Consider the following 9381-nt stretch of genomic DNA (forward strand, 5'->3'; position numbering starts at 1 on the left):
CATAATTACATTTATATAAATATAAAATAACAAATACATGATATTTTCTAACACATAATTATATGTAGAGACAGCACCCCAAAAGATGCAACAAGAAACATATGGGACACCAGGTAACTAATAAATATGAAAAAAATATACCCAAATTACTTAATAACACGATTTATTTATAATGACTTATGCGCAGGGCTGAGTGGACAAGCAATCCTACCCAAACAATGCAGTTTAAAATATGAATAATAGTTAATAAAATTATTATTTCAGTGTTTAGTTTACCTATAATTGTGTACAGTTATATGGATAATTTCTTAAAATATATTTTAAAAATTAATACATTTCAATTCCTGATGAAGTTCAAAAGTAAATTCACACATTTCAATAACATAACAATTTTATCATACTAATTCTAATTTGAAGACATACATCAAAAACTAATTAAGGATAATTAAAAACACAATAATAATCACGGGTACACTCTCAGTTTAAATATAGTATCGCTTACATTAGGAAATACAAATATAAAAATATTAAAAATTAAAAACAAATATGAAAACTATAGAATAACAATTATTTTTAGAAAAAGACCCGCGCGACGCGCGGGTACTCACCTAGTATCAATTTAAAAGGCGTTGAAAATCCTACGGAAACTTGCATTTTGTTTTTGAAAACAAACAATTTAGAAACTTAGCATGAGAATAAATAGTTAATTTGATTCATTTGATAAAACTAATGTTCAGATATTTGAATTTTTTTTATAAATCTTATCAGCTGATCTGGTCAGTTTTGGTAGAACTTCTCTCTGGTTTAATGGTTCAACAGTCAAACAAACTCGGGTTAACAAGCCATGAGATCTATGAAATCCAATAGACCACCACATTGCTTATCTTGAGTTTGGAATGCTTTCCGACTTGGCAGTAATCAGATCGCATGTCACTTGACTACACTATAAACTATTTGTGTCTTTAGGCCTTCGGTTCAAACCCATACTTCCTACACAAATGTGAATTTTCTTTTCAGGGAAGCTCGAACCCGGAAGGGAGAGCTGTAACGCATTCCCAAAACTTGTTTACAACTGGACCACAGATTCGCAGACAAATACTTGAGTTTGAAGATCTTTTACACCATGAATCAGAGTTACAGAAAATTTTGTTTAAAGATCTTTTACTCAATGAATCAGAGTTATAGATAATTTGGTCTGATAAAACTGGTAAAAATAAAATGGTAAAATTGTCTTTGACTATAAATATTATGATTGTTTATATTTATTTTGATTTTTATATTGATTTAAAATAATTAATATTTATATACTGGATTTGTATTAATATACATTTATATATTATTAATATATTTTAGAGTTTTAATGCTTTGTTAAATGTAATATATATATATATATATATTTGTTTCCAAACGTTTTCATACATTTATTTTTATAAAAACATTAAGATGTTTTGAAATGTTTTGTATCCATTTTCATGCAACCTAGCACCAATTTTGGTGATGTGAATAGTGTAAAATTTAGTATTTTGGGTGAAAATCTGTAACCAGAAAATATTTTTTATTATATTATTAAATTTAAAATTTACTTTATTTTAAATAGTTTTGATAAATATTAATTATTCATAAAATATATTAACTACAAACTAAATATAGCCTTACATTCAGTAACGAAAAAAACTATTACAATTGATGAAATAAAAATATCGAAAAATAAATTATATTGTACTAATCTCATTTTTTGCATATTCAGACTATAAATGTTCAATTAATGCATTTTGGAGTCCATATTCTATTAAAGAATATAAACACTTATCTCCTGTGTGGCTTGATGTTTTCCAAAATCTAATCATAGTACCAAAATATCCAAAATCCGAAAAGTAATCCGAACCCAAATCCCAACGGTACCTAAATGCCCAAACCTACAAAATATAATTAACTAATAAATGAAAAATTAATTATATTAGTAAATGAAAAAAAATACATTAATATTTGGTGTAGTGAATAGTGTTACACCAAACATAAAACACAAAAAAAAAAATGGTGTTGGATTTGGTGCTTTATTGGAAAAAACAAACGACAATGGTAGACAAGTGAGCATATGTTTCAACTATCTATCGAGGTGGATATTAACTAATGTAGCTTCTTTGGAGTTGCTCCACAATTTGAATTCCTCCGGTAAGATGTTGTACAAGCTCTATAAATGAAAACATGAAACAAACAAACCAAGACGCTTTAGCATGTTTTGTTGCCACAACAAATATGAACCAAAAAGAAAAAGAAAAGAAAGTCTTGTAATAGTACCATTGGTATAATGTCTACAACATGAGAGCCAACTCTAAGATCAGTCTCCCATGAGTTAGTAAACTCAATTGCCATTTCAATTGCATTATTCACTTTAGATGATCCAACCATCCAACATCTTTGTTTAGGAACATTCTTCAACTTTCTTTGCATCACTACTCCTACAAACCCAAAAAAAACCTTTCTGAGTGGAACAAAGCCAAAAGTATGAATCTAATCCATAAGTATTTTCCTTAATTATTAATATGTAATATCACAAAGGGGTAAAACTGAAATTTAGATCGAAATTTGGTTTTATTAATATCAGATCGGAAAAGTACAACTGAGTTCGTTTATAAGATATTGATAAACGAACTAAGACTTAAGGAAACTAAAATGCTCGAAATATTTTTTGCTCTTAATCTCCAAGTCTCTTGGGATTTTCTTGTGTCTTCTGGTGTCGATTCCTTTCCCTTTAGATATGTATCCTAAGTCGGCTTATATGAGGTTTCTCCTCGATATGGGACTGAGAGAACTTTTCTTTTCTCTCGAGGCTTTCTTTTTTCATTCGGGAGTTTTCTTTTTTTTCCCGATCTTAAGAACTTTCTCGATTCCTTTGAGAATTTTCTACCGACTCTACATTCGTAAGTCAAATTTGGTCCAGGAGCTTGCTCAGCCCAATCTGTCAGGTACAATTCTTTCATCAACCGGGTTTAATTCATTCCGATTTCGGTTTGTACCTGAGAAAACCGGATGTGCGGTTTTTACCTCCAACAGTTAGCCCCCCCCTCTCTCCTCAGTTCGGCGAAAGGGGTTTGTTTATGTTGAACTTGTTTGAATTTGATTTCAAAATTAAGTAACAAATCGAGCTCGGCAGATCCGGTAGATTCATTTTACTGTGCATTCCAAAACCCAAATTTAATGTAGCGCGTCAAATCTGAAACGTCGCAAAAATCGAGGAACCACGATTCCCACTGTTACTTTATAACGCGAAGTTCACTTCGCATTCCTCATTTCTGCTTCAGCATATAAAACGTACGCCACTCTCACTTCTCTCTAGAATTGCTTCTCTCTCTAGTTTTTGCTTGTTTAATTTCTTAGTTCTCTCCGTCGTACTCCTTGAATTTTCCGATCAATCTTCAAACTTTTCCGATCTATCTTCAAACTTTTCCGATCTATCTTCATCATGTTCTTCCTGTTCTTCAATCTTTCTCTCTCCGACTCCACTTTTTGATCTGAAATGTCTTCAAATTCTTCTTCCAATGGTGTTTCCTTCGACGGAATCCTTCCCGAAAACCGTCGTGATCCTTCAGAACCTTCGTCATCCTCTCGATGCTCTAGGTCGGATGATATCCCTCCAGCCTTAGTTCGTAAAAATTCTAGGTCGGACGATATCCTCCGGCCTTAGTTCATAAAAATTCTAGGTTTGCTGACGCTGGGAGTAGCCGACCTCCTGCAACAGTCGAGCCACCCGAACATTTGGTGAATGAGGCTAGAGAAACAAGAGTCCAAGTCGCTCCAAGTGCTGATGAAAAGGACCTTGAAGTTGATGACAACGATGCGATCAAAGAAGATAACGAGCTCGGAGAAGAAGATCTCAATGAAGGAGTCGATGCTGTGGTTGGCATTGGGGCCGACGCAGTCCAAGCAGTAGACATCGCATCTGAACCAGTACCAGCTCAGACGACTGTCCGTCCTTGAGATGTGCCCGCATCCTCCTGCTCTCTAGAGCTGATCCGAGCTGTGCTTGAAGCAGTCAGACTCATAGAAAGATGCTGCCTTTATTTCTCCCGACGCTGGAGATCGCTTGTGGGATGCTCCCAAAGACTTCATTTGCGTCTATCTGGATTATTTCACCTCATGCGGGCTGAAGCTCCCGATCCCAGCTCCCCTACTGGGCTACTGCAATCGATGGTGTATGACTGTTTCGGAGATGATGCCAGCATTGGTGACAAACTACACGGGGCACAGTTTGCTGTGTGCTGAGCTGAACCGAGATCCAACCAACCGACTTTTCGAGGATCTCTTTTCGGTCAACTTGCACCCAACAAAAGAGTGGTTCTTCTCAGCCAATGTTAAGCGCTCGCGAGATATCGTCACTGGTGTGAAGTCCAGTAAATACAATGGTTGGGAGTCACACTACTTCTTTCTCAAGATTAAAAATCTCACTGTCAGCGAGACCGATATACCTTTCCAGTCGGAGTGGCGGATTCTAATCAGTAGTTTTAGACGATCTAAACTTTTTGTTACTCCGCTTTTATATGCCTTTTTAACCTTGTTCCGTCGTTTGAGCAGGTTGTCACCTTCCAAGCTTTCTTCTCAATTCCAAACTCCCAAGCGAGTTTCAGACAGCTTTCAGCAAGACCGGCAAACGTCGTTGGCCAGAGGCGTGGGAAGATATTTTACGACGCCGAGCATGGAAATCTGGTATGTGTTACTTTCCATTTTCTCTTTATTAAAGTTTGTTCGAAATCATTTACACGGTTTCTCCTCTTTCTTTTAGTTAAAGAACCGAAACCTCTTCCCTCAAAGAGCCAAGCTAAACCAAAGCTTCTACGACCCCCAACAAAATGAACTAAACGCTCAAAAGCTTAAACAATGCTCTCAATGAATGAGATTCCTAGCTTGTTCAAGGATGACCAGCCAACAGAGATGGCTCAGGAGCTCGCACCTGTCGCTAAGGAAGTTAACCCGACTGCTGATGAAGTGTTTCCTCTTACGAACTTGCAAGATCAAATTGGGCAGAAGAAGTCGAAGAAGAAAAAGTCCTCAAAGAAAGTCAAGAGGATAGGAGGCACTCCTCAGCCTTAAGAAACTAACGCCGATCTTAATCCCACGGTCCCCACAACATCCGAGCTCGCGGTTCAGCAAGATCAGCCTGAGCCATCGAATGCTCGTAAGAGACAAAATCGGGATCGTGCCGACGATTCTCCCCAATCCGAAACGGCTAAGAGGGCTAAAGTCTGGTTTGTGTACAACGAGGAGGTCCCGCTTTAGGACAATGTCGACGCCTGCACGGATCTTTATCACAAGATATCAGGCGAGGTGCTGGACATGCCCAAAGTCTCCGAGCTGCAATATCCGAATCTTTACAAAGTGATTGCTCATAATACTGCCGTGGTAAGTGTTCAGTTATACTCACTCGATTTAAGTACTGCCTCAGTTGTCTTAACATTCTTCTTTTTTTTTTTCAGCTTGCTAGTCAGACTAACACTCTGGTGGCGAGCTACGAATTCACTTTATACGAGGAACATTTTAAGGTTCAAGGACTAGAGATCCGAGGTCAAAAGGCGGCTTGCGACCGAACTCCTTGACAAGCTCCACAACACCGTCGAGCTGCTAAAGCAGGAGAGTGCCGAATTCAAGGCAGCAAAGGTTGAGTTGACCGAAGCTCATGCTCTCCCCTCGCAGCAGTTCAAACAAGATAAAGAGCGTCTTCAAGAGATGGTTGCGCAGAGGCGAGCTTGTGCACAGAAGGTTCACGCCAAGGCGTGCGAACGATTGGAAAAGGTCATCAAGAGCGTGGATGACGCCGATCGAGATCGCAAGCTTTACCTTGTGGTGAACCAGCTTACATCTATCTAAGATTCCTCGGCTTCATCAAGAATCTGAAGAAGAAGGGGATCTATAAGGTGCCTGCCGAAATGGTGGCGGAGATCGAATCGCCCTATGCGGCAGCTCTCGAGGAGTATAAGGCCGTCGATGCGTACATCCTTACTGATGACGACAAACGGATGTCACCGCTTTTTGAATCAGGCGCTGGTGAACCCGCCGAGGCTCAGAATCAGGCGGGAGTTGAAGAGTTCAGGTCGAACGAAGACATCATCAATGCCGACCAGGCCGCTGCACTGAAAGATAATTGATTTTTTTTGCTTTTGTTTATTATCTTTTTACTGTTGAACTCAATTGCCCTTGATGGGTTTTGTTCAGAATCTTTTTGCCCTTAGTGGACTTTATTTATTATTTTAGCGTTCTTTTTCCAACTCCTTTCGCATTCGTAAGAAAAAAAAATTATGCTAAGTATCAGAACGAACTCAGAAAATCTTAGATAGATGCTTAGCTTGGTTTGAACTTATTTACTTTCATATCTATCTTTATAGCGAGTTGCGTTAACTCGGCTTACGTTTGCGAGTGTTGAGAACTCGGCTTACAGTGCGAATCTGACGAGTTCGGTTTTTTGGTGCGAGCGTTATGAACTCGGCCTCGGAGACCCAAGTGAGCTTCATCATACTAGAAGGGCGAGATGGACTCGGCTTATTGTTCTTAGTGACTTATAAATTTTATTGCGGGACTGGCCCCAGCTTTATGATGTGGAGTTTACCACGGCACCATGTGGGTGTTCGCGAGATGGATCTCGCTTTTTGAGTTTGTATTCATATGGAATGCTATCGAACAACTGGCCAGGAAGCCGATGTGATATTGTTTGATTTTGGTGTTTGAACCTAAAAACTTTAAGTGTCGAGATTCTCAGAATAAAATTTTATTGATCTTATAGCTAGACTCGGTGACGAGTTACCTACGTACCTTTAAAAGGGATCAAGTCCTTCGTAGTTCTAAGTACAAAGGGTGATCTCTCCGAACTTAGTAGTTCAAAGGCCTTTTTTTTTTAGATCGAAGTTCTTTGAACTAATAGTAGTAGCGTTTGAGATTCATGGCAATCCACGACTTTTGGATCGGGGTTCCGTCCATCTTCATGAGTTGGTAGACTTTTGGTTTGATGACTTTCATGACTTGGTTAAGTCCTTCCCAATTTGCACCAAGTTTTCCTACATTCTTCTCTTTGGTATTCTGGTACACTTTGCGAAGGACGAGGTCGCCATCTTCGAAGTGACGGCCTTTGACCTTTTTGTTGTAGTAGCGAGCTGCGAGTTGCTGGTAGTTCTGTATTCGGAAGAGCGCTTGTTCACGTTGCTCTTCGACTAAGTAGTGCGTGTGTTCATGTCTTTCTTGACGCCTGGCTGTTGAGTGAGCATAGTTTGACGAATGCTGGAGACGTTGAGTTCGGCAGGACACATAGTCTCTGTTCCGTATGTGAGGAAAAAGGGTGATTGTCCGGTGGATCTTCGTGGTGTAGTTCGGTGAGACCAGAGAACAACGAGTTCGTCCGCCTATGTTCCCTTTGCAGTGTCGAGCCGCTTTTTGAGGCCGTCGATGATCGTCTTATTGGTTTTTTCGGCTAGCTCGTTATTTTGTGTATATCTCAGAGTTGAAAAACTTAGGCGAACTTTCCACTTAGCACAAAAGTCGGTGAAAGTAATGGAAATAAATTGAGTGCCATTGTCTGTGACGATCTCATATTAGGACTGGGCGCGGAGCGGATATCCTGGATTTTGAGGATATCCGTGATCCGCTCCGCTCCGTCCGGATAATCATGTTTCTGATCCGTATCCGCTCCGTAACTATCCGGATATCCGCTAAAAAATTGAATATTTGCCGGATATCCGATCCGCCCCATAAAAATATTTAAATAATAATATATTTAAAATAAAATTTTAAAAAATTAAAATTTAGCTAAAAATGACAATATTTTCTTTAAAAATATATTTTTTACTTAACTTATTAGGTTTTAATATTTATAATAATCAAATTTATAAAAAAAACTCATAAAAATTACATTTATATATAATAATTATACACTTTATATGAATTATTATCTATCTATATATACATATATTTATATCGGAGAGGAGCGGATATCCGTCTTAATTTATTTTAGTATTTGTGATTTGCTCCGTTTTTAACGGATATTGAATTTTAGTATTTGCTTTGCTCCATAAAATTACGGATATCCGGATTTTTCGGATCGAATCGTGACAGATAACAGATCGAAGCAAATATAACGGATATTTTGCCCAGCCCTATCTCATATGGTACTTCGTGTCGGTAGGTAATGAACTTCTAGACAAACTTCTTGACATCGATTCCGTGGATTTTGGGGTATGCCTCAGCTTTGACCCATTTGGTGAAATAATCGGTAACGACGAGCACATATTGCTTCTGGCTGGTTGACCATCGAAAAGGTCTGATAATATCCATCGCCCATCGCATGAAGAGATATGGTGCAGTATAAGTCATTTGGAGTTCGGTAGGCAGGTTGATCATTGGGCCGTGACGTTGGCATTTCTCGCAACGTGCAGCGATTTCTCACAATCCTAGGGCATCGGGGGCCACTGGTAGACGGCTTTTTTGATTTTGAATACCAAAGAATCAGCTCCGGAGTGATTCCCCCTTCGCATTCATGTACTTTTTGCAAGACTTCCATGATGTCGTTTCCGTGGACACAGTCAAGAGTGTTCCAGTTACGTCCCATCTGAATAAGCCTCCTTTGATGACGACGTAACGAGCTGCTCGAGCTTTGAGTCGCTGAGCTGCCCTTTTATCTGCAGGAACTGTGCCATCGCCTATGTAACCTACAATCTCCAAAGTCCAGTCTTCAGGTTCGTCTTCACCTTCGGCCTCAATGTCGACCAGAACATGTTGTCCTTCAAACTAATCATCAGGGTTGGACTCGGTATCATTAGGTGCGTCAGGTTCAACATTGAGATTGGCAACAGGCTCTGTAGTCTTCTTTTTCCTTGTTAGGAGTGGTGCCAACTAAGGAAATTCTTCGTAATCGTGACGTCGTGTAATGATGTTGCAAATAGGTGCCGGATCAATCCTAGGTCGTTCAATTAGTTCGACCGAAATGGTTCTTCGAAGGTCGGGGTCCGAGTTAGATGCCAGGGCAGCTAGGGCGTCGGCTGAGATATTTTCGTCCCATGGTATCTTTAAGTTAGTTCGAAGGTTGTGAAGTCGGACGCGAGATCTTTAAGTATCTTCAAATATGCATCCATACGATCATTCTTGGCTTCATACTCCTCGTGGAATTGATTTTCCACGAACTGAGAATCACAATATGCATGAACGATCTAAGCGCCGATTCCTTTGGCAAGTCGTAGTCCAGCGATAAATGTTTCATTCTCTGTTTCGTTATTCGACATCGGGAACCCAAGAGGGAAAGACTGTTCGAGGTTTTTGTCATTGGAAAATCTGAGACGAATGCCAACTCCAGATCTTTGGTTAGAAGAAGAGCCGTTGGCATGAAGGATCCATGGTTGCACGATT

Source organism: Eutrema salsugineum, unplaced genomic scaffold (assembly GCF_000478725.1).
Source record: "Eutrema salsugineum unplaced genomic scaffold, Eutsalg1_0 scaffold_4, whole genome shotgun sequence".
NCBI classification, from domain to species: Eukaryota; Viridiplantae; Streptophyta; class Magnoliopsida; order Brassicales; family Brassicaceae; genus Eutrema; species Eutrema salsugineum.